Source organism: Semicossyphus pulcher, unplaced genomic scaffold (assembly GCF_022749685.1).
Source record: "Semicossyphus pulcher isolate SPU_LCO1_2020_fin unplaced genomic scaffold, fSemPul1.0.p SCAF_5, whole genome shotgun sequence".
In the NCBI taxonomy this organism is placed as follows: Eukaryota; Metazoa; Chordata; class Actinopteri; order Labriformes; family Labridae; genus Semicossyphus; species Semicossyphus pulcher.
Genome location: NW_027211726.1, coordinates 12,976,242 through 13,003,833, shown reverse-complemented (window position 1 = coordinate 13,003,833; position 27,592 = coordinate 12,976,242).

Sequence of the window (27,592 nt, the reverse complement as noted above, 5' to 3'; positions counted from 1 at the left end):
CCTTTAGTAGTTTCCCCTGGCAGCTAGCAGCATGATAAGTGTGTACATGGTTATATTTAGATAAGTCAAAGCACTTACTGTAAAATCCAGAATATGATTCACAGTCTGTTTTTGGGGGGTATCCCAGAGAGAAAAAAAGTTTTTCTGTAGCTATTAATAAATAAAAATGTACATGTGTATACAAGTACAGACAGAAATTATAGCCTACTATCTGTTTTTGCCATGTTGAATTTGCAATCCTGCTAGCTACTGTGGTAGTTCAGCCTATGTTTACGTTGACAGTTGTGAGGGTTGCGGCTGCACTGGCCGATTTAGCTAGATTATAGCACTATCGTCTGGCTAAAATGCTGTAACACAATAAAATACTTCTCTCTCCATTGCTTGCACCAGTATATAGGACGCAGCCCACTTTTTAGATGAACAAAAATGTATTAAAAGTGTGTGTTATACACCGAATGTTACGGTAATTAATGCGGTAGTAATAGATTTTTTTGGTAATTTGGGGGCAGAACAAGTTTTACACACAACACTGTTGTCATGTTTCATAATCTAGCAGACACAACATTTTTTGGCTCACCTGGCAAATGTTATTCAAATATACACTCTCCTTTTAGCTCTGTTTTGTTCTCCTCCATTTTTTACGTGTGTCCCTTTAGGGGCTTAATGCTCAACTATGTTCATGTGCTGTGTTGTTTGGTGCTGGTTAGGTAGTATACAGTGAGCTATTATTGAAAACATAAAACAGTAAAGTTGGGAGCTGTATAACCATAACAATAAGCTGGAAAACACTCCATAGATCTAGACCTAGCTGAAACAGCAGCTTGTGGTTATAACTTTATTGATTCATAACATCATGGGCAAGATTAACAATTATTGGAAAGCCGACAATAATTTTTGTGAGATAGGACCGCTAACAGACATTATACCGGATTGTCTTTATTAAATTAATTTGTTTTCTCTTTGTGTGTTTGTCTCTGTAACACACTGATAATAGATCTGTCCTTTTTAGCAGCAGACAGAGAGGAAGACTGTGCAGAAATAACTTTATTCGTTCTGTAACATAACATTATCTTGTTAGTGCCATAATATAGTTAGTGGGAGAAAAGTGGCTATAAAAGCTTTGTGGATTTCTGGCTTAAAGGTCAGATGATGCACTTGAGACACTTGAATGCGGTTACATGTCACTCTGTCTTCTATCTTTCCGGCTGTCTTCTGTTAACAACTCATATTAACTTCTGTCATGAAAGAGCGCTTTAACCCTGCTACATCTTTGTCTGGCACAAATCTGACGCCTTTGTTGACTCAGATTTGATTTCCTGTGACCACACAAAGCCTTTAGACTATCAACGTCTAGACAAAAAAGCGTGTTTGTCCTCACCACTGTGTGGTAAATATGGCAGCATTCTTCTGACCAGAACTATTTTTAGGCGAGACTGTTTCAATAAATGAGCTGAATGTCTCCTCCACAAATGATTCAACCTTATAACTTCCAGAGATTAACTCTAACAGTTCATTACAAGGCAACTGAAAAACTCTGATCCCAAATTAGCAATACGAATTTGAATGAAGCGTTTATTAAATATTATTGCTGAGGTGTTTGGAGGACTTGAGTGCTTGGAGGTTAAAGTAATAACTTTTTTATAGAGTGGCTGCTGTACATTTAGAGATAATGAATGATGAACTGCAGGTAATTAATATTTACAATAGTGAAATGGATCGCTTAAATTCTTGCCAGTGCCCATAGTGATTTGCTTAAATACAACTTACTGTCAATCATACTCTTTGCTGGCAGCTGAGCAGGAAAAGTAATTAACTAAAAGCTCAGAACCTTCCAAAATTAAAGACACCTACTTGTTGATGTTCATATACCGTGCATAATTGTTTTTCAAAAAAAACGTGTGAATCGAGGATTTACAATCCTCTAGCTATCCACAAAAGATTTTTCCCCCTGATTGAAAAAATAATGGAGACGTGGTGGAAAAAAAGGAAATTGAAGATATCCATGGGGCACCAATAAGAATGGAAAAAAAGCCATTTTCTGATGGCCCTTTCTGAACGTGTCCCATTAGCAGCAGAAACCCAATATTCCAGCCTTTCCCCCCAGAGAAAGGGGGTTCACAGAAATGCATGATTGGAGAATAGAGAGATGAGGAGGGAGAGGAGAGGAAAAATGAGAAAAGGCGAGGTGAAAAGGGCTTTAAATTTGTAGAAAGCCCGGCGGTCAAAACGGCAGAATATTACCTTTGTTGGATTTAATATATACTGGTGGTTTATTGAATTGTCTACTCTATGACAAATAACTTTTAATCAAGATAAATAGATGCAGTAGTCGTTGTTGTTCCTAACACTAACCAACAGCTTGTCTTTTGAATACACATTGCTAGATACCAACCTCACACATGGATAAATTCGAACCTCACATATCTCTAAATACGTACTTCACACATCGCTTAACACCAACCTCACATATGGCTAAACACCAACCTCACACATCGCTTAACACCAACCTCACACATCACTTAATATGAACCTCACATATCGCTAAATACGAACCTCACACATCGCTTAACACGAACCTCACACATCGCTTAATACATACCTCACACATCGCTTAATACGAACCTCACACATCGCTTAACACCAACCTCACACATTGCTAAACACTAACCTCACACATGGCTATAGACAAATCTCACATCGCTTAATACCAACATCACACATTGCTAAACACTAACCTCACACATGGCTATTTACAAATCTCACATCGCTTAACACAACCTCACACATCGCTGAACATGAACCTCACACATTGCTAAACATGAACCTCACACATCGCTTAATATGAACCTCACGCATCGCTACATACAAACCTCACACATCCCTTAATACAAACCTCACACATTGCTAAACATGAACCTCACACATCGCTTAATATGAACCTCACGCATCGCTACATACAAACCTCACACATCCCTTAATACAAACCTCACACATTGCTAAACATGAACCTCACATATTGCTAAACACGAACTTCACACATTGCTAAACATGAACCTCACACATCGCTTAATACAAACCTCACACATCACTTAATATGAACCTCACACATCGCTAAACATGAACCTCATACATTGCTAAACACGAACCTCACACATTGCTAAACACGAACCTCACACATTGCTAAACACAAACCTCACACATCGCTTAATACAAACCTCACACATCGCTAAACACGAACCTCACACATTGCTAAACACGAACCTCACACATCGCTAAACACAAACCTCACACATTGCTAAACACGAACCTCACACATCGCTAAACACGAACCTCACACATCGCTAAACACGAACCTCACACATCGCTATATACAAATCTCACATCGCTGAACACCAACCTCACACATCACTTAATATGAACCTCACACATCGCTAAACACGAACCTCACACATCGCTAAACACGAACCTCACACATCGCTATATACAAATCTCACATCGCTGAACACCAACCTCACACATCACTTAATATGAACCTCACACATCGCTAAACACCAACCTCACACATCGCTAAACACGAACCTCACACATCGCTTAATACGAACCTCACACATCGCTAAACACGAACCTCACACATTGCTAAACACGAACCTCACACATCGCTAAACACGAACCTCACACATCGCTAAACACGAACCTCACACATCGCTATATACAAATCTCACATCGCTGAACACCAACCTCACACATCACTTAATATGAACCTCACACATCGCTAAACACGAACCTCACACATCTATATATGAACCTCACACATCACTTGATATGAACCTCACACATCACTTTATACGAACCTCACTCATCGCTTAACACGAACCTCACACATCACTTAATACGAACCTCACATATCGCTTAATATGAACCTCACGCATCGCTAAACACGAACCTCACACATCTATATATGAACCTCACACATCACTTAATACGAACCTCACATATCGCTCCAAACTAACCTCAGACTTTGCTACATACAAACATTACAAATCTCTAAATACGAACCTCCTCACATTTTCATGTTTAAAAAATGGGGTAGTTAAGTAGTTGTCCCTATAAAACCAGTGAGAATAAATGATTTATTTAATTCAAAGGTTCTGGCTCCTTCTTTAAGGATTCATTACAATTACAACAAATAATTTTCTTTTTTTAGAGAAAGTCTTTAATTTTGTTCTTAAGAAAACACAAAAAAGAGCTCTCAATTAACTAACATGACATTGATATTTTTCTTTAAGAAATATTCGTGAACACTTAAAAACATCACAAAATCAACGGCTATAATTAAGAAATTGCATCTAATCTTACTTTTACAGCTTTATAAACACAAAAACTTAAAACCCACAGCATCGGTTGTAGCTGCTCAATCATGTATTTAAATGTAAAAATGCTCTTTTATACACTGAAACTCTAAAAGTGAAATATTTTGTTTGATCAAAACTACTTTTTTGTGTATCTGAACACTGCATCCGAGAACATCAGTGGATTTATATTCATAATTAGTCTGAGTGCTTTTAGGCCGCTAATGGATTCTCAATGGAAGTTTCTCTAAGTGCAGCAAAGAGCAGAATCCTAATGTTTGTGTTTGTGCGAGTGACGTGTCGGGCCACACACTCGTACACAACACACACTCACACTCACACAACTGTAACTGGAGAGCACAACGTATTGAACGAGGAAGGAGTGGAGAAACAGATAGGGAAACGGAGATGCCCCTAATTGCAGAATGCAGTTGTTCATCGTCAATGACTGGAACATCCTAATCACTTATCACTAATTACACTTGTGTCTGCCCGTCTGACTAGCTGCTGTTTGTTTCTGGCTGCTTGGCCGAATGGGTAATTTACTATTTGGCTTGTTGGCTAACTGTTTGGCTGACTGACCATTTGGCTGGATGAATAATTGGCAAACTGGTCCGGTACATAATTGGATGACTAGCTGGTTGATTGACTGGGTGACCGACTTATTGACTGGCTAGCTAACTCACTGTTTGAATTGAATGATATTTATAGAGTGCAAAGGGAAAATGTTGCACTGGCCAGACTCTACCTGGTGAATCACTGGGCCAGCATTCTCCCTCTGACAGCTGGACGGATGGATGTGAAGGGTGTAATAGACGTAGATCTGCAATAAGAAGCGCAATGGGAAAATGGCAATGGAAGATTTGATTACCTGCTATGGCAGTGCGAGTGAGAGTGGCATAATGTGCGTTATCAATAACGTCAGAGAGAGGGCCGATCAGCAAAAACAATGAGGTAATGTAGGTTAGGAAGTAGGTTATAAGATGTTATTAGTGCAAATGGAAAGGACACTAATAAATGTTGATGTCAACAGCTGGAGACAATGACCACATAACCCTCAGTCTATAATATAATCTAAAGTACATCCAAAGTAGATTACAGCAAATCATCTGAACACTTATTGCTTAGTATGATGCTTCTGTCTGTCTGTGGTCCAACCACACTCAAAGTGGTGAAGACGGAAGAAACTGGTGGGTACATTCCCGTTTACAATAGCCTTAAAATCAGACTGAATTTTGGTCACTTTGGAGTTTTGGGAAGTGATATAAAACGAGTCTCCAAAGAACCTGGGTGAATACCCCCAATCAGGCAGCAACTGTTGGATTTTAGAGATGTTCAAATACCATTTTTTCCTTCCCGATACTGATTCCGAGTACCTCTCAAATACCATTGCAAATAAAAGTAATACATATTGGTGGAAAAACATGGATTACAAAAAAAAGATATGACAGAACTTTATCAATCCAGAAGGAAATTCTTGCGCCAAAATTACACAACAAAATATGATACAAAATTATTATACACTATTAGGTGTATATTGGTAAAATACAAAGGAGACATTGTACTACTGTTATTCTATCAGGCACTAAGTTGAATTTACCTGAGTTTACCTGCGTTGACCAGTGTACTCACTGATAGCTGCTAGTGGTATTGAAACAGCTCTGTATGATTTACCCTAACCCCCAATTCTTGTACATTTAAGATTGCTGTAAGCTAGCTGCTTACTTCTTCCTCTTCACTTTTTAGCTAGCTGCTAACTTGTTCTTCTTCTTCACTATTTAGCTAGCTGCTAACTTCATCTACTTCACTTTTCTAGCTAGCTGCTAACTTATTCTCCTTCACTTTTTAGCTAGCTGCTAACTTCCTCTTCTTCTTGTTCACTTTTTAGCTAACTTCATCTACTTCACTTTTCAAGCTAGCTGCTAACTTATTCTCCTGCACTTTTAGCTAGCTGCTAAGATCTTCTTCACTTTTTAGCTAGCTGCTAACTTTTCTTCTTCTTCACTTTTTAGCTAGCTGCTAACTTCATCTACTTCACTTTTCTAGCTAGCTGCTAACTTATTCTCCTTCACTTTCCTAGCTAGCTGCCTCACTTATTCTTCTTCACTTTTTAGCTAGCTGCTGGTCCTCACGGTGTTACACCCCTGCCCCCTTCAGTCGTCCTATTGCCACAGGTGTCTACTTTCGTTACTACCTCTGTTGCCAGCTTAAAGGTAGAACAACATTGACCTCTTAATCTTATTCTCAGAGCGGTGAGGCAGAATAATGGCACAACATCTCTGACTTGAACAGGCTGTAAAAAGAGACTTTTGATAATGTCAAAGTTTTATGTGGGACCAAAGTGTACCATAAAGCTGTTAAGTTTGTTTTGGGTCACCTTGATTTAAGGTTTATTAAGGACTTTCTGTTGTTTGTAGCCAAAAACTACCTCATACACACACGCACACACAAAAACCCTCTAAGACTGCATGTTTACAGCAAAGAACCACACACAAACCTGAAGGTGCAGGCAAGTGAACATGCTCTCCTGAATCCACAAATCCAAGAGAGAAATCCACAAAGCACACATGTTCTTAAACATACAGTTTACCACACACACACACACACACACACACACACACACACACACACAAACCGATGTTGGGGAACTTAGATTGATGCAGTGTTTGAAGAAGTCCAGATGGTGTGTGTGTTAAACAGTGCTCCCTGCAGAGAAACACACTCACACAGACACACGCTAACACACACACACACACACACACACACACACACACACACACAGTAAACAAACATTATCATATATCTTTTTTCAGCTGCCTGCAAATTAGCTCCTTGAGGACTTCATTCAGATGGTTTGCACAATTATAGTTTTGTGCACATTTTACGAGGCCCTGGAATATTTAGTTGTTGGCGTCAACACATTGCAGCTTCAGGAAAAGCCTCAAAAACAATGAAAACTTACAAATCTGTAAAGTTTTGTCGGTCTTGTAATGCAAATGTAACAACTGTTTGGATTAGCTTAATTGTGAGGACGTGATGTGAAAAGCAAACAACAGGAAGCTCTGAACACACACTCACGAATGTCGTATAAACGTCCTGATAATTAAGCTTTTTGTGCAAAAAATATATAGACCATAGTTTTTCTTTCATTTTAAAATATTGTAATATCAATGTTATATTTAAAATATTTTATGCCTTTATTGAGAGAGAAAGAACAGTGGATAGTGTCAGAAACAGGTGAGGAGAGAGTGGGGACGACACACGGCAAGGGGCAGAGGGTGAGAGTTGAACCTGGGGCTGTCACATCAGGGACTGTAGCCTCTGTATATGGCAGAGATGTGGACTTGAGACTTGGTGACTTGGACTTGAGTCGACTCGAGTCACTTTTTTGATGACAAAAAATAAATGATCTGAGACTCGACTTGGACTTGCAAGTTAATGACTTGAGACTTGACTTGAGGCATGATGACTTGGATGACTTGCATGTGTTCATAAGTTTGAATGTTAGCTGTGAAATATAAAATTATAAAATTCAAGTATGTACGCAGCACAAACTGGAAATCATGATTGGACGACTCAAAAAGCTCCACAGTATGTGATTGTCATTATTGGAGGACTGGCTGTCAGTCAAACTCCTCGCAATGGCAACACGCAACATCAAAGCCCCCAAGGAGAAGCCTCATCAGTCGTACTTGTTACTACTCAATACGGTCTCAGACCAGACCATCATCATGGCTGCGTCTGTGCCAAGATAATACAGATACAATTCATTGTCATACTTTTTGAACAGGTTATATAAATTGGCCAATAATATCATTATTAGACGAGCTACTAATAACTTGACTTTTCTCTTTATAAAGACGGGACACTACAGGTAAGAGTGCTGGATCTTGGGTGGAAAAAAAGTGACTTGACTTAACTTGACTTGACTTGAATGGACTTGCCAAAGAAAAAATGACTCGAGAGTCACTTGAGACTTGGACCGAATGACTCGAGAGTCACTTGAGACTTGGACTAAATGACTCGAGACTCACTTGAGACTTGGACTAAATGACTCGAGACTCACTTGAGACTTGGACTAAATGACTCGAGACTCACTTGAGACTTGAACCAAATGACTCGAGATTCACTTGAGACTTGGACCAAATGACTCGAGATTCACTTGAGACTTGGACCAAATGACTCTAGACTCACTTGGGAGTTGAGCAAAGATGACTTGGTGACAACACTTGTACATGGGACATGCTATTTTACCGATGAGCTAAACCGGCGCCCCAACAAGTCTTGAATAAATTTCAGCACAGAGCAATTTCCAAAGTGAATCACTTTATTAATCCAGTGAATAAATCAGAGCCCTTTTTTATACATTAAATTTAGTAGACTGTGGTTAATCCAAGATGGCGGCTCCCAGTAGTGCAGCGGCTTCTGTAGCTCCTGGTACTTTACATTAATCGAGGTATAGTTTTTTTATTTATTGCTTATAGTTTATTATACGGATATAAAGTTTACTACTCAGGGTCTAAAGTTTTAATAATTGTTGGTACCTTATTTTCTTCCCTTTCATGTACTACTACTTTATTCTTATGGTATGACAATGAAAGTCCTTGAATCCTTCAAATTAATTATCCATCAATGCTGAACCAGAAAAACACTTCAAAAAACTGAAATAAAACGAGTGGTACTTGTGATTTTTGGTCACAAACCCAGGAGTCACACCGCGTTCACTGACTGATTGCAGAGGTAAACAAAATGATTCATCGGTAAAAGATGGGCGCCCTCTACTGGACTGTTTCGGTACAGCTAGGCTAACAGCTAATATGTCTAACTTGTTCGCTATCAGCCTGGCTTTACCCCTGTATTTATTTGTAAAGGTTCATGCATGTTTGAGCACATTATCTCCACATGCAGTAGGAGAAAACCACTCATTGCAATGCCAGAGTTGCTGCTCGTATAATTCATATAAGACATGAATTATGAGAGATGTTTGTTGAACTCATAATGACTCCCTTTCAGTGTCCATGGAGCCTGAAAAAAAACTGATTCAGAAAACATAATTACATACATAAAGGGAATCCAGGCTCCCTTCATACAAACTGCCCTCTTTATCAGATAGGTGTTTATATTGGGATGCCGGACCAGTCGGGAATATCTTGTGCCAATTTGCAAACTCAGAAATGAAACCAGGCGGGATTGGTTTCTGCCCGCGGCTCTCCTGCTGTGTTGATTCCTGAATATGCAGCCTCCTGCTGAGAGACTCTGTGTGTGTCTGTACAAGTTATGCATAACAAGCTCACCCTAATTTTCAACTCATTTTTCTCATTTATTGGGCTTTAAAGTTACACCGGCCACTCGTTAATTGTTTGGGTGAAGCGGCTGTTTTTTTTAAAGTTTGGATTTAGAGCAAATTAAGAACTAAGATGACCCAGAAGTGTATTATTTCTTTGCCGTTAGGAAATTAAATCAGATCTACAGTAATGGAGGAGAGGATTCATTAACAAGTTGGATGTGTATGTTAATGGCTGATGGGCTGTTTTAGGGGTGTATAATCAGTGTTTGAATGATCCATGAGTGTTTAATCCCCGATGCATTTAAGATTAAAAGAGAGTCTAACCCTTCGATTCCACAGGATCCGTCTCCGGCGCGTTCCATGTGCGCCGCAACCTACAGAGTCGATCTCGCCCATTCAAGTCAATGATCATGATTCCACAGCACGCGCCGTGGTCCATCTCTGGCGCATCCCAGAAGCGTGTCTCCGCTCTGCTCCGCTAAAGATACGCGCCGAGTCTATTTTTGACGGACGCCACTTCAAACACGTGTCCAGCTGAACAGAGCAGATCGTTCCAAACAGGAAGTCACACACAAAAGCAGCATACAGCATCCGGTCATTTCAAAATAAAACACCATGTTCAGACCGGTACAGACTCACGTTTTTTTCCGTTTATTTTCAGATCAACACACTGAAATCTCAAAAAAAGAACACTTTTAATTAAGTAGTGTTCTCAGCCATGGTAGAAGCATAAAAACTAAAGTGCAAACTCTAGTTGCTCTAAAGGGGGAAAGATTCCAAGACAAATTGGCATGTTAAACCAATGGTGCTTCTTAGAAATGTGTCGGTGCAGACTAATGCTTGAAAAGTCTGACTGTTCCTCTCTCAAATGTTGAGCAACAGAGAGAAAAAGCTTTAAAAAACAGAAAAGAAAGAGCAGAGTTACAAAATGAGGCATTATAAGAGAGAGCCCTCTGTCCCTTTCACGCTCTGCACACCAGTGCTGGATCTCCTATCAGCACACCTGCCTGCCATCAAGCAGTCACCACCTCCTACAAGAACCCTGCACTGACAGCCAGTCCCTGCTGGATCGTTTGTTAAAGGGGACATATTTCAGCTGTGCAATCAATTTTCTATTATTTATTGTTTCCTATTAAGCCGTTTTGCCATTCAAAGGTCAGACCTTAGCCACGATTGGCTGACAGCATTTGGAGTGACCGCATAGCCCCTCCCCCACGTGTGCGATACCATGTAGGGGAAAACATGGCTGCTCTAGGATCGGTTATTCGGCCTTATATGTACGAGCCAGAATGGCCAGGAGGGATCGGAACGGTAAGTTGAAATCTTGACAAAAAACTTGACTACAAGCTAGCGCAAGAAGGCGGCCTGAGGTGAATGACGGTGAATGACGATTGGTCGATTTCAGCGAAAGCAAGGTTCTACGTAGAAACCTGCAGCTGTTCTGAACGGCCCATTTCAGAGGCGACCTTTTTAAAACACGGAGTTTTCACTTTTGCACTGTGAACAATAAACACCCAAAAATGTGAAACCCAACAAAATATGAGAATAACCATTCAACAGACATGGCCTCAAAGTTCAGCCCTCAAAGCTCCCCCCGGCAAGCTTTTCTACATAAAACAGTTTGACACCTACCCTGTCGTCAGTCTGCATCTCGGTTCTGCCTAAACTCGTGACACAAATAATGAGTTATTTCTCCATAATATCATCAACAAACTCTACATATTGGTCTGTGTGTGCAGCATATTGCTCATTTAAATTCATGCAAACGTCTTGCAACGCCTACACACACCTGTTCCTTATAGAAAGGCTGTATCACAGTTGTCACTTATTGAATCAATGTGTGTGTGTGTTCTTAATTAGTTAAGATATATAGCTTTGAGCAACATAAGCTGAAGCAGTGTAGAGACGATAAACTGGATTTATACAACAACAAATCTGCTCTAGAAAACACAGACATATTTTCAAAAGCAGACAGAATGCATTTAAATACAGATGAACAAACTGTGTTACGACACGGCAATAAAGTGAAAGAATATTTTAAATAGTTTGCAAAAAAAGGGGGAAAAGACATAAAAACTGAACACCGAAGTCGGACAGAAAAAGCTTTTAAAGGTGGAGCACCGAATCAAGTCTTCATCCATGACCTCACCTCAAACGTCTTTTTCAATCTGCTGCAACGAAACCAACAACTGAGGAGGCATTCAGCTCCTTCTATTAGCAGTTCATGTCAATACATTATTCATACACACTGTACACACATTTACATTTGCGTCACAGAGCATGCATGTCCATCATATATGATGGCGAGTGACTGTTTTCCATTATCTGTCTCTGCCTACGCTCTGCTCTCGCCGTCTGCGACAAAAAGCCCTTTGACTTTGAGCCTCTAAATTTGTCGCAAACAAACACACATAGAATCCAACCGGGCCGTGTAGCAATAAAAAAAAAAACGTCTTAACATAGAGAGAGAGGGATTAGAGAGTAAGTTAAACTGTCGATCATGTTGCAGACAACAGGCCAATAACATTGGACGTAACAACATTCACATGTGTGGCGGTCTGGGAGAAACCCTCAGAAGTCGCGGCTACTAGTTGGCACAGTGTCTCAGCAGAATGAAAATGAGTGAAGCCTTGTCTTTGGGCTTGTTATACTGCTGCAGTTTAATCCCTTCCCCTTCTTTTGATGCCTAAATGGCTTTTGAAAAGGCCTGGGAGATGTTTAAAAATGAAGGATTTAGGAGCCAAGACATACGTTTCTCTTTAAGCACGAGCAGCTGTGGATCTCGGGCCTCTCTGTGCGGCATGTGTTACACTCCTCATCTCGGTCTTTAGCTCTGTTTAACTGCTCCTGGTGACAGTGTGGACCTACCTCCGACCCTGTTAGCCCATCCTGCAGAGCCACCAAATAGATGCTTTCACTGTCACCGTCGTGCGAGATGAACTGGATGAAACCTTCCACCTCCACTGGTCAGTGCTGCAGAAAGGACACGTGGGCCGACTGTGTGCGCTGCTGACTAATGGTGGTTAATGGTGTCACGCTGGCTTCAAAACCGGCTCTGTGACACACGCTGTAAAAGTGGAAATTTTAGCTGGAATATAATAAAGCTTTTAGCTTCACTTTATGACGCCTTTTATGACTCTTGTAATTGCTTTTAATGATTCTATTTGTTGCTTTTGGGTGTCTGGCTTTATTTTGGTTGTTTCTTGTTCGTGGTTGTCTGACTGCGACTGTGTTTTGTTCACAAGTCTCACTATTTGATCTCAAATACCTTTTTTTAATTTTCACATCCTACAGAGGCTCCTGGCAGGCTGCTTCACCACCTGGTACGGCAGCTGCACCAGCATGGACCGTAAGGCGCTGGAGAGGGTGGTGCGCGCGTGGCCCCCGGCAACATCACACGGTGTGAGCTGCCCAGCCTGCGGGAGCTGCGCGCCCAGCAGTGCCTCAGGAAGTCCCTGAGGGTCATCAAGGACTCATCACACCCACACAACAGCCTGTTGTCCCTGTTGTCCCTGCTGCCCTCAGGTTGGAGGTGCAGGTCCCTCAAAGCACACACCAGCAGACTGAGGAACAGCTTTATCCACCAGGCCAGAAGACTTCAAATACACACACAGTGCAATCAAACCCCTGTATGCAATTTATATTAAGTGGAGCCTCCCAGCTGAAGAATTTCACACAGTTGTACTTGTAACTCCGGAGTTGTTTCACGTTCTGCAACCAAAAACAAAACCTTTGTTGGTTTTTTAAAATCCCTGACACCAAAGTTGCCTCTATGCTTGAAAGCCTTTTATTTCTGTGTCATTTCAGCCTTGACAGAAGTTTGATTTTGTCTCTTTTTAACTGATTAACACACCTTTCTTTGCAGCTTTAAAGGGGTCATATCTTTTGATGGATATTCTCACATTTTGCATGTGTTTCACATTTTTGGGTGTTTATTGTTCACAGTGAAAAAGTGAAAACTGCAGAATTCTGTGTTTTTAAAAAAGTCGCCTCTGAAATGGGCCGTTCAGAACAGCGGCAGGTTTCTACGTAGATCCTTGCTTTCGCTGACATCGACCAATCGTCATTCGCCTCAGACTGCCTTCTTGCACTAGCTTGTAGTCGAGTTAGCCAAACTGCCCAACAGCGTTAGCATCAGTCGTCAAGATTTCATCTTACCATCCCGATACTTCCTGGTGATTGTAGCTCGTACATATAAGTGCTGTGCAGCCGCTCCCCCACGTGTGCGATCCCACAGGGGCTACGCTGTCACTCCAAATACTGCCAGCCAATCGTTGCGAAGGTCTAACCTTTGAATGGCAAAACGGCTTGTTCGCTGCAGGAGGAAGGAGAGGCTCTGAAAAATACATTTAATTAAAATATGTACACAATTTTTAAACTTTAACAACATGACTCAAAAAAACATTAGAATAATAGATTGCATAGCTTAAATACTATATCGTATAGTGTTTAAAATGTCCAATAAATCAATAAATGTCGTCCTTAAAGCACAAGTTGTTCTCAAGTATTTAGATAAAACAGAGAAAATAACAGAAAGAGGCAGCAAGCGCTCACTTTTTAGAGGCTGGAGTTGCATAATATACATATGTTGCTTGATGATTTACTTCATATTTAATTGGTTATACAAATATAGCAGCTCTGTTTTCTGTTAATCGACTGATAAATTAATTGTTTTATCTCTACTGCAAAGAGAAAGACGAGGACTTGAACAGTTGAATAAAAAATACATGTTGAGTTTCCTGAGGGTTTTTTCATGGAAGATATACCCTCCATCCATCCATCCTTTCTCCCTTTTCTCATCCCCCCTTTTTTCATATACCATCCCTCGTTTAATGTATGACTGCCAGAAAGAGAGAGAGAGAGAGAGATGGAGATGTTTTCCCTCGTTTCACAGTAAAAGCCCTCTGAACAAAAACCGGACTGTACAGGTCATTAAGTTAAACCACGCTCTCACACACACACACACACACACACACACACACACACACACACACACAATTTGGGCCAGACCAGTTACCGCTCGTTAGTTGAGGTAATGTTTATATAGCATTATGCCACTACACACACACACACACACAGACACACACACACACACACACACATACACACACACACAAATGGCTCTACATGGCTCCTACATGGGTCCTCAGTAAGAAAGAAAGTCAGAGGGAGAGAGAGGAGAAAGGAGGGCGATCGAGTAAGACACAGAGAGAGGAGAGAGAGAGAGATGTAAAGTTATATTTGAGTCAGATGTAATAGCTGTAATTATATTGGCGATATGGAAGGCCTGAGTCTGGGTCTGCTGCGCGTGTGTGTGTGTGTGTGTGTGTGTCTGCGATCGAACAAAGGGCCGCTTGTGTCAGAGGCCTGCTCACTGCAGCTCTTACCGTAATGATATTCCAACGCTTGCCGTGTGTGTGTGTGTGTGTGTGTATGATGTTGAGTCTAGAAGGGAAATGACTACCATGCTGTGCCAGATCCCCCCCCGAACCCCCCACTCGCAACATACACACAGACACACCCCACACTCACACACACACACACATATAGGGGATTAGTTGTACCTGCATAACACAGTTTGATATTTATGTATGAGGGGGGGAAAGGGAGAGGGGTGGTCAGATACAGACTGATTATGTGTGTGCGCATGTGTGTGTGAGACTCTCACAAGATCTTCTGCGGACGTCTGCCGTCCATCTTTTTTTGCGTCTATCTTTTTCCTCCTCCTCCTCTTTTATCTTCATCTTTTTCTCCCCTCCTTTCTCTGTTTCCTTCCCTCCCTCCCTCGCTGCCTTCCCTTCCTCCCGTCCTCTCGGTTCAGTGAGTTTAGTCCGTGTGACTTTTTACTTCCAATTTAGAAACAAAAATAAAACGCTTCTGCACAGTGTGTGTGTGTGTGTGTGTGTGACGTCATTAGGTGTGTGTATGATCCAGATGGATTTTCCACCGTGCTCCTCTTGATGGGCGGGTCGGTGCTGCAGACGAGGTAGCACGCCAAGTTGTGCGCACACACACACACACACATCTTTTATTCCTAGACACATGATTCGCTTCACTGTGTGTAAAATCCACGGGAAATATTCCTTCTCCCTGCACCCCCATCATCTATCTGTTTCTTCCTAAGCGCTTGCTGCTGTTGCTGCGGTGACCTTTGACCTCCTAGATAACACAGACAACTCTCCGTTTTTACGTACACCTTTTATTGTTCTGCTTCACTTATGCAGAATCACTTTAATAACACTCTGATTTAATATTCCTCCTTACTACAGTGGTTCTATTTTGCATTATTTCATATAATAGTTCCCGTTTATTTCACGTTGCACGCTCCTCATTTTTCATCTTGTCTCCGTTCTGCAGCCATTTCCCGCTTTCCTGCATAATTGTCCACTTAATACGTTCTGGTGCTAAAATTGCCAGTTGTGTATTGTTATGCAACCCTCCATTTACAACTCACTTTCATCCAAAATGTCACTCCAAACCCCGAGGATTTTTTTCTTTTTTTTTTTTTTTAAGTGCTGAAACAGCCACAAAAGTTAGCAGGGAAATCTCCCCGCCAGCAGAAAATCCATATTCATTAACATAACTGCTGTAAATAAAGAGAAGAGGGCCCGACGCGGGGTCAGATAACATCACACATAAAAGAGAGACAGAAAAAGATTCACAGAATAAGACGGATGCAAATACAGAGATTTAAGGATGGTGGGGGGGAAAAGGGAAATTTACAGAATGCAGGGAGGAAAAAGAAGAACACAGGGCCCAGTGTGGTCGATCCATTCCGACTCTTGTAATGCTCTCCTTTCCCGTAAAACTGATGTTTTCTTCTGTGCGGTTTACATATTGTCAATATTCTGTCTCCAATTTAAATGGTTTCAATTCTCTTTCCCTACACAAGATGTAAGTCAGAGCTTTATAACGCTTCCAGCTGAACACAAACACACAGATGGATGCGGAGCGGAGACCGACTCCTCTCGCTTGCATTTGATCAGTTTGAAATATAAACAGAAACCCACATTTTATTCACCGACAACAAAAGGAAATGTTTTTTTTTCCTTTCCTAATTCGAGTTATACACAAACAGAATTTTGTGTGTATTTGTTTCATGGTAACTTTTTATTATATTTCTTTGTATAAATAGTACGTTAAGGCTCTTAAAACACATTATAACAGCTAATCTTACAGTAAGCATATCTACATCATGAGGGAATTAAAGGTGCAGTGCCCTCTAAAGGTCGCACTATAAAATAAAGAAAATCTCTTCAGTTTCCTGGATTGAAGTAACAAAAAACTTTTTTTTTTATGAATTAATTCATAGCTTGACAGGTCTACAGTACTGTCGGGTTTCCATCGAACCACCTGGTTAACTGCACTCACCTGCTGCCCCACATGTGACTCATTTCTGGATTCGATGAGTTGAATGAAAACCAGCAGGGCCCCCGAGACGATGGAGGAAAAAAAAAATACTGAACAACTTCAAGGTCAGCGTCCAGTGAGGAGAAAAAAAAGCTGAAAATCAAATGGAATATTTTATGGTTTAATGATTTCTGCATTTCAGCTCAGTGTAGTTTTACACAAAAGAAAGAATGTCATCATACTAAATACTTCAAAGATAATAAATGATGTTAAAATATGTTTTTTTAAATATAATTAGCACAAAATAGATTCAAACATACGTAGATCTTTTTTTTTTAAGGATTTAAAGTTACAGTACGTTTAAAACCCGACAGCAAAAATGGTGTGACCCTTTTATATGTAAGATAATACGTTTTAATTAAAGATATTTTAAAAAATATAAATAGCAGAACATAGATTAAAATATATTTTTAGACCTTTTTATGTATTTAAAGGTACAGTACGTTTTAACACCAACAGCTGAAATTACATTTTTATTTGTCAAAGATAAAATGTTTGTTTTTTTTATATTAATAGCACAAAATGTATCTAAACACTGACCTTTTTAATGATTTAAAGGTACAGTACGTCTAAAAGAGTTCACTCTCTTATAGTCAAACATAAGGTAGAATGAAAGATGTTTTTCAAAATAAAAATAGCACTAAATAGATTCAAATATAGACCTTTTAAAGGATTTAAAGGTACAGTACCTTTTAAATCCCTGACTACTAAAATGATGACACTTTTACAGACCAGACCCTCAACATAAAGAAGGATGGTCGTAACATTTTATGCCTCCCAAACTGCCCGTAAATAGTTCTGAAAATGAACTCTATACGTCAAAGATAATAAGTTATAATAAAATCTGTTTTTTGAAAATGTAAATAGCACAAAATAGATTCAAACAGAGACCTTTTTAAGGATTTAAAGGTACAGTACGCTTTAATCTCGACAGCTCAAATGACGACCCTTTTATATGTCAAAGATAATAAGTTATAATAAAAGATGTTCTTCCAAATATAAATAGCACAAATTAGATCAAAAAACAGACCTTTTTAAGGATTTAAAGGTACAGTACCTTTTAATCCCTGACTGCTAAAATGATGACACTTTTACAGACCAGACCCTCTAAATTTAAGACATATAGAAGGATGGTCGTAACATTTTATTTCTCCCAAGCTGCCCGTAAATACTTCTGAAAACGAACTCTCCAGACACAAAGTAAAGAAGCTCAGACTTCAGAGATGAAACAAACAGCGAGCTCAGAAAATAAAACTTTATTTTACTGCTACCCAAACACTTACAGTTCATTACTACCGCCCGTTATCATGGCAGTCAATCTTTACTCCAACGCTACCTACTTCCTCTCTCTGGTCGGCATGTTGACAGACAGCCATCGCCAAATCAATCCCAGGTTGCACTGCTGCAACATCCATCACAACATAACAAGGAGCTGCATTTGTCTTGTGTTTCTGTCTGACTCTCTCTCCACACCTCCTCCTCCTCCTCCTCATCTGTCTGCCTGTCTGTGTCCTGCTTTCCTCTTCAACTTTTATTTCATTCTTTCACATTGTCTCACTTTCTGTTTGGGTTCTTTTTGTCTCATAGCAGACTGTTTTTTGTCTCGTACTATTTTCGTTTCCTCCATCTTGGATCCCTTCCTTCTCTCCTTTAAAACATCTCAAAAACAATGATCCACAAACAGAGAATACCATCAGAACTAATTAAAAACCTCCAAACAACTGTTAACATGTTTAAACAATACTGACAAGATTAAAAACACACTATGTCTGTACTATTTTAGACTGAATATGTCATTTTTCAGATGAGGTTTGGTATTTTTATCCATCACAGATGCTGACTGTGTTTTTCATGCTTCTTTATAGAATTACCAAACAAACTATAACCTACTATTGTAGGGTAATTATTGCTTTAGAGGTAAAATATATTTGGCATAAAATAGTATATAACAAAGTATATAATTTAACTGTCATTTCCTGCAATAAATATATGTAACTGGTAATTTAATACCCTGAACCCTTTTTTAAAAGAGTTTTTCAGGCTTTAAGTATTGATTACTTACTTTATGAATTTATTACAGCTTTTTAGATATTAAAGCATTATAAAAAGCGGGATTAAGGACTGTTTAACCAGTTACGTGCACATGTCCTGTCACTAAATGCTGCTAATTTACAGTTTTATGTTAATTCCTTTTGTAATAGTCTGTTGTTTGGTAAAAGGAGGTAAGAGGTCAAATAAAGGCTAAAAAAGAAAAAGAAAAATAATATTATATAATTATTAAAATTATTATATATTTTTAAATTTATTTTATGTATTTTTTTATATTTATTATATATATATTTTTATATACATTTATATATTTTATAGAATATTTTTCAATAGTTGATTAATAAATTGTAGAAAATGCGCATCATAATTTTTTGTTTAGCAAATTAGAGACCATCATTATTTTTTTTTGTCTACGACTAATTGGCTAACTCACCTTACCTTTTTGTTTTTTTGTTTTTTATTAAGAAAACAAAACTTTATTTAAAGCTCCGACACTGTGCTGGATATAACAAAACGTTTGGCTTTATTTGCCCACCAGTTGCAAGGCATGCTGGGAGCCCATTGTTAGATGAAATTACAATTTATGATCGACAGACTTTGACTGTCCTCCACAAGGAGCTTAAGTTGGATTAAGTCGGATCATCACCTTATTTTCCTGTCATAAACTTCAACTTAAGTGTAAAAAGTTTTTTTCTGTATTGGCTGGAAACTGCAGTGATTCTAATCACATCAGAATGGCGACATAAAAGCAGCGTCGCCCTTTGTTAGTAATTACATCTCAGACGTCTTTCGGGAAACTAATCCCATCCGAACAGAGCTTTTGTCTCTTTTTCTCTGTCTGTCTCCTTCTCTCTCACCACTTCAAGAACACCAAATGCAGACCATATTAGCCGTGATGTATAGATGAATGATGTCATTGTCCCTCAAAACCCCTCATTGATGTTCCTACGATGACACAGATCATAATCAGCGTGATTGATAACTACAAGCGTCCGGGGCGAGTGTGCATGTGTGTGAGGCAGCAAGTGAGGATTAAAAAAAGAAAAGAGAGTGAGACGGGCGGAGAGGTACGGAGTGAGTGAGACAGGAGGGGACCACGGAGATTTAGGGTGAGAGTATGTGAGGAGGCAAGATGAAGAGACGGAGGGGCGGAAAACGTGAGAATAAAAGAGGGAAAGGCAGAGGGAGGGAACAAGAGAGTGAAACAGAGAAAGAGACTGAGTTGTCAAGCACTCGATCACAGCAAACAAGAGTAATGTTAAGGCCTTAAGGATCTTTCACACGCGTGATGGATGGATGGTTGTGTGTGTGTGTGTGTGTGTGTGTGTGTGTGTGTGTGTGTGTGTGTGTGAGAGAGAGAGACAGAGAGAGAGAGAGGGAGAAAGAGGAGGAGGAGGAGTGTTGGTATGTGAGCCATTGCTGCCTCTAGTGGCAGAAAGGCGATATTGATTAATATGATGAGTGTGATGGTTTTGTGCTGCACTGCATATACTCCAATTTAATAATATATTCACATATCTATGTCTTTTATTTTTTATGATTATTTTTGCAACTTTTCTTGTCTTTTTCAGAGTAAAAATGTTGCATGTTGAAAAATGTTTAGCCATGAACCTAACATGACTTTAAAGGTCAACCAAAAATTAATTTGTCGTCTTTCACAAGCTCTAAAATCAAGTGCTTTACTTTTTATATTTCTACTTCTAATACTCTAACATTTCACAACAAAATAAACCTTTTCTTATTCAGGAAAAACATAAACCTTCTTAACCTGACATTACCATGACCTACCTTTTCATGAGAACCTGAATGCAACTGTGAACACAGATATTTGCTCTATTGAATTCTGCTTCATAAGAGACTTTATATTGTAGGGTTTTTTTGCCATGTGACAAAAACAGTTACAACACAGAGTACATTTAAGTGCACAGAGCATAACAAATTATCACAGGGACCTTTTATGTAAAAAATATATGATTCATAAAAAAATAAAGACATCCGAGATGTTCATGCTCGCTAGGACATTCAAGTGTCACAGTTCAACATGTGTGTCGCTGTTCAGGCACAAGTCTGTTCCAAAGGCCGTCATCTCATATTTATGCCTGAAAACATGAACGTCCAGAATGCTGGACCACCTAAAAAATGTACTTCAACTGGTAACACAAGTTTCTTTTCTGTATTAAACTTACTGGATTAAAATAAAAATTGCCATTTGGAGTAGAAAAGGTGGTTAACAGATCTGTTTTTTCAGCGCATTTATTTTCACATCTGATGTCCCAAACTGTCTTAGGGCCCTATTTAGACGAAGGCGCACAGTCGAAAGCGATTATTATTCATTTCAAACCTTTATTTAAGCCTCGGAAATCATTGAGGTTTCCATCATTTGCAATGAAATTAATAAAAACATTCGCAAGCTGAGGTGAAGTGGTCTGAGTTCAATGCCTTCATTTGTCCGAGAGCGATTAGACTGTCAATCAGTTAGTTAGTCTTTAGCAAAAGTGGGTTGGACACTCCCTAAATCACTTGTTACATGGAGCACAATCTGAGCACAAACTGAGGCGCAAGGTGTAATTCGCCCTTTAAATAGCAGAGAGACAGAGACAGACTGCACCATTGACTTTAAACTTTAGACCAGGTTTTTGTTGGTCTATGGCGCAGTCGCTTTCTGCGTCCTCAAGATAGCAATGCGCCATCCGTTTGCCTGGCCACACCTCATTTCAAAACCAACAAGCCCAGCGGCGCTAACGGTGGCGCAAGATCACTTGTTATTTATACAACGTGGGCGCTGGGCATGAAAATGACGAATGCGCCGGGTAGAAGACAGCAATGACACTTGCGATGCGGGCTTTGGGGCTTTGCGCCAGGTGGAAGACAGGGCCCATAAAGTTATAGACAGTGCATGAACTAGAATGTATTTGGTATTGTAGTCGTATTTTGTAGTATATGTTGTAATATTGTATAGAATTGTACCAAAATAAAACTGTCCTGTTACAGCCGCCCGTGTGTATCTAAGCATGTTGTTGTGTGTTTGTGTGTGGCTGGGAGAGCCGTGTGTTCCTCTAGGCTGTTATGTTTACCTGTGCTACCGGGTGGCTGGAGAAGTCTGATTGGTGTACGCCCCAGAACAACGCACCAATTAGAGGAGAGCAGCCGCTGAGCACCCACTTAGCCAGTCTGTCAGTCAGCGTGCAGCACTGATAAAGTTGTACAAATTGCTATTGTAGCCTTTAAAGTGTCAAGGCTAACAAGTGTCATGGCTGGAAGTGTTGGTTTGTTGCTCCAACTTTGGTCCCCACCCCTCAACTTACCAACTGTTGGGTAGATTACCATCAAAAGCTCTACCTTCATTCATGGTCCTCAGAGGCTGAATCCTACACATTTTGCTGACCTCTTGATCTCTCTGATTTATGGACATTTACGTTCAACTTTTATTCTTTATAATTAAATACCTACAAAACTAGCCTTAGCTGCACTTGAATGCTGTTTAGTGCTAATTAGCACGTTAGCATGCTAATGTGAAAATGACAAATGTAATAAGTTCTTGTCATCAGCATGTTTGATTCAGTTTCAGGCAACTTTATTTATCCCAGAGTGCAATTTGGTTTCACAGCCTACCAAGTCACATAAAGAAATAAATAAAAACAAATACAAACACAGTCTCAGCAACGTCCAGAAATAAACAACATGTCAGCAACGACAGATCAAGGATTGGGCATCAGAGCATAGCGGCAGACACAGAGGTCGACAAGCGAGAGGCCAGATCATGAGAACAATTTACAACACAAGGGTAGAGGAACTAAAAAAATCAATGTTAGCATATAGTCGCTTAAGCATGATAGGCCTGCAGTGTGGCCTGGGTGTTAGCATGCTGATGTTAGCATTTAGCCCAAAGAACTACTCTCTTCTATTCTTCTTCTCTGCTCTGTGCTCGTCTGGTCTGTCTAATTGTGCTGAATTCAAGGTCTCTCTCTACGTGTGAAGTTGTTTAGAAGTGTATAATTTTCTGGCCTAGTTATACTGCCACTGGCCCAAAACTCTGCTCATTCATCAAAATGTCTCTTTTAAACAATCCTCTCCGTCTTCCCCCTCTTTCGCTCGCTCCGTCTCTCCCTCTGTCTCTGTCATCCTTTTCTGTCTCCCTCCCTCCCTCTCTCTTTCACTCCCTGGCAGTGTCTTAATTTTCACATCAAAGATGCTTTCTTGGCACGACTGTCAGAAATCAACAATATTTCCTAAGCTGTTTTGAATGCGTCGCACTTTGGCACAATCGAATCAAAACTGTATGGAAAACGGAGAAAGGAAACAGATTATGTCAGAAAAGAAAAGATTGTTTAGGAGACAAATAATTTATTTTTGGCTCATATTAACAAAAACAAACTCTGGCTCGAGCTATCTAATATTATTTACATAACAGAAATTTTAAGCTCTTCTCTCCATGATAAATATCTTCCTTTTTGCTCTCTCTCTTCTGTCCCTTCGCTGCTCCATCCATCCTGCCGGTAGTTTCTATTGTTTCTGCTCCTCTCTCTCGATGTAAATCTCTCCCTCTGTCTCTGCCTTCCTCTCTCTCTCTCTCTCTCTCTCTCTCTCTGTGAGCTGTGGCATGAATTTGTAATTATTTTTCCTTCAAAACTCATAAAACATGTTCAGCTCCAGCCTCGCGACACAAACACTAACACACACACACACACACACACACACACACACACGCACATATCAGTCTTGTCCTGTTTGTAATTATCAATCCATTTGGGGATTGGTGGATTTTCTCTGTAAAACTTAAAGGCTTGTTTTTCTGTCGAACAAAACCACATCAGAAAGCACGCACACACACGTACACACACACACACACACACACACACACACACACACACACACACAATGACACAAATACAAATGACTTTGTTGTCAAATGTTGAAATTATATGCAAAAGCTTACACACACACACATACACACACAGGCGCCACATGAATCTCCAAGGATTGGAAGCCACAATGTTTGAAGATAAGGATTTTTCTCTTCTTCTTCTTTGTTTCTTCTTCTTCTGTTACTTTTTCTGGTTCTTCTTCTTCTTCTGTTTCTTGTTCTTTTGTTTCTTCTTCTCCTTATCTCATGCTTGTTCTTCTTTTTTTCTCCTTGTTGTTTTTGTTCTTCTTCTTTTCTTTTTTTCCATCTGCCTTTTTCTCCCTCTTGTTGTTGTTTTTGTTCTTCTTCTTCTGTTTCTTCCTCTTCTATTTCTGTTACTTTTTCTGGTTCTTCTTGTCCTTGTTCTGTTTCTTCTTCTCCTTATCTTATGCTTCTTCTTCTTGTTCTTCTTCTTCGATGTTCTTCTCCTGCTTCTTTTTGTTGTTGTTCTTCTTCTCATGCTTCCTCTCCTTCTCCTGCTTCTCCTGCGTCTTCTTTTCATTCTTCTCCTGCTTCCTCTTGTTCTTCTTTGATGTTTCTTCTTGTTGTACTTCTTCCCCTGCTTCTTCTTCTTCTTCTCCTTTTTCCTCTTCTCCTCCTCCGTCTTCTTCTGCTTCTTTTCCTTCTCCTTCTTCCTGTGTGTGTTTTTTGCGTGCATGTGGCTCCTGGGCCTCTTATGAAAAAGTAAGTTTGAGGGATTAACAGTCTGAAAATTTGTCACACGTTGACGCTCTGCACTCACTCACTTTTAGTGAGTTTTTTTGCACTTATACAAATACACAATCTCTTGTTTACAAACTCACACACACACATTCAATTAAATGTCAAATAAAGGCTTGGGGTTGTTTCAGAAAAGTAGACACACTATTCCCCATAATGCATTGCTGCATGGGCCTATCACAGCTGAAAGTACCCATGATTCAGTTTTGGGACTGACTGAACGAACCTCAATGATGAAAATGTAACTTTAAGTAGCTCTGTAGCTTGTTTTTGTTTTTATTACATTTTGAGTCTGAGAGAAAACAATCTTATTTTTTTATCGTCTGCACTCATAAGACAACTTTCTTTTTTTCTTGGTGGTTTAATTCACATTTTATTCTCCTGGCACTATGACACTATTATTTGAGTGAAAGAGGGCCGACTAACACACAGGGGCGTTTCCGACTTGTGATTGGCCACCACAGGTGCCGCCCAAAAATCCTTAACTATGATTGGCTATTTGCCAGGTCAAAGGTGGGACTTATGTTCAAACCAACTTTGGGCTGTATTGGCTACTTGTAGCTTGCGTGGTATTCCAACGTAGCACATTTTCTTTCGTCGGTACTTTAAACTGTGACTTATACTTTTTGGAGTCATTAAAGAATTAAGCATGGAAGAAATATTTTGCTCGTCTGTTGTGTGTTTTGTAATTAAAAAACATGTACAAGAGACTGCAACAACTGTGTGACTTTTATGTGTTAAAGCAGATACGTGTGTGTGCGCTCACACTCTTACTTCATGCCCCCCCTGCATTACCGAGTACCCCAGTTGGGCCACCCTAGTCAGAACAGTCTGGACACGCCCCTGCTCATATGCAAAAAAACCCAATAATTTAATCTTCTGGTAAGTCTTGTTGTAAGAAACTTTGCAGAGGGAAATTAACCCCAAATGGGCCAGGGAGAAAATGCTGCTTTTAGGTTTGTTTCCAAAGTTGGTCACGTCGGTTTTCGGTGCTCTTAAATGTGTCCTGGGCTTAAGATAAGTGAAAACACACTTAAACAGGCTGTGGGGATTACACATGACCCATGAGGAGAGTAACATACTGTAGCTGTGAAGCCACACAAAACACACACGCACACACACACACACACTACACTCGTGCTCCCCAGGCACATAAAAAACACAACACATTTCTATAGAGTGTCAGTGCGGGTTTAAAAAACCATTTGTCATTTTTGTCCCATGTTTCCCCTAAAACAATGACACACACACTTTTGTCCAAACAATGGGGAGGAAACACAGTACGCACACACACACTGAGAGAAGGGCTTTTTTTGATGCTGCTTTGAATCCTATTGAATTAATTATATTACTTCAAAATAAACGTTCGTACCAGAAAACCAAACCCAAACATTAAAGCACACATAAGCTGTGTGCTTGTGAGCGTGCTCGGGCAAACTGAGCACATTAAAGTCTGTGTTTAATCACTGTAAAAAGAAACGGTTAAAGTTTGTGAGGCCTGTTTGGGTTTGTGAAACAGTTTGTGATGAAAATACGAGGAGAGGTCAGAAGTGAAAGTAGGTAGCAGAACATGAGAGTAAAGAGGCGCATCAGCATGAGGGACTGGATAATGACTCCCCAGCAAAAGCCATTAAGACAATGAAAATATATTACACATGAGATGAATACATATTCATCTTAGGGGTCCGTTTAAAAAGTGCTTTTTAAGTGGGTTTAAGGACAAACAAGTTTACAAGAATTATTAATGGATCTACTTTTTTGTTACATATAAGCTTACAAGTTATTATGATCTAGAACAGGTTTGTTTTTTCTAACACGTTAGGAGTGTTTCTATGGACTTTTAAAAAATCTGGGATGTCACTGCATTGTCACAGTTGTTTTTCTGCCTGTCTATATAGTGAGTATCTACAGACGTAAAGGGTGACCAATAGCATTAAGTCATGAAACGAAATTAAATTATGGAGATACGAGGTTTCTGCCTGACAGCGACAAAATGAAACTAAACATTTCACTTCTTGTCCACAAGAGAATAAGATATCCCTTACAGATTGCGTGAACGATTGCGATGCAAATTCGCATGAGTTGAAAAAATTTAGCTTCTTCAGCGAATTCGCGTCATGTGGTGTAGTGAAAGCCTTTAAACATCGAGGTTCTCCTGACGCCGTTGGTAACCATGGAGATAAGCCCCGCTTCCTCTCCGCCATTCCGGAAGTGAATATTTGCCTGTTATTTAAACATGAATTTTGATCTGGCGGTCAAACTCGCACGAGTAACACAAGGTGAATATTCACTTCGTGTTCGGTGTGAACGCACAGTCAGACAGTAAGACAGAGCAAGAGAGTTAGAAGAGACAGACATACACACTCATTAACAAAGACAGGCAAACACAATTACCTACAAAATTACCGCGTAACTCATGACCCCTGCAGCATTTACCATAGAACTTATTTATTATGTAAGGGATAATGTATATAGAGTGCAGGTTATTGTGGAATGGAACCCCGACAGGGTGAGCAGGTTGCTTTCTCTCTGCTGTTTTCGTCCCTTTTTCTTTTTTCCCTCTGTGGACAATCCGACGTCAAATGTACCGAACATCTTTCAGCGGTTTAATATGACCAAATGTTGTCCTCAGGATTGTGTGATGACAGCCGAATCCCTAGCAACGGTCTGTTCTTCATAACAACGGTCTGTTATCGAGAAATAACAGACCTCGGAATGCCGCAATTAACCAGAATCAAGTATTTAACACAGCCGTGTAATAAGTTTCAATATCAATGTTGCAATTTCTGAATCGTAATTATTGTATCTTTTATGCTCTATTATCTGTGCCTACAAACACATTTACCTGTCTGTATAGTTAGCAGTTGTTTCTAT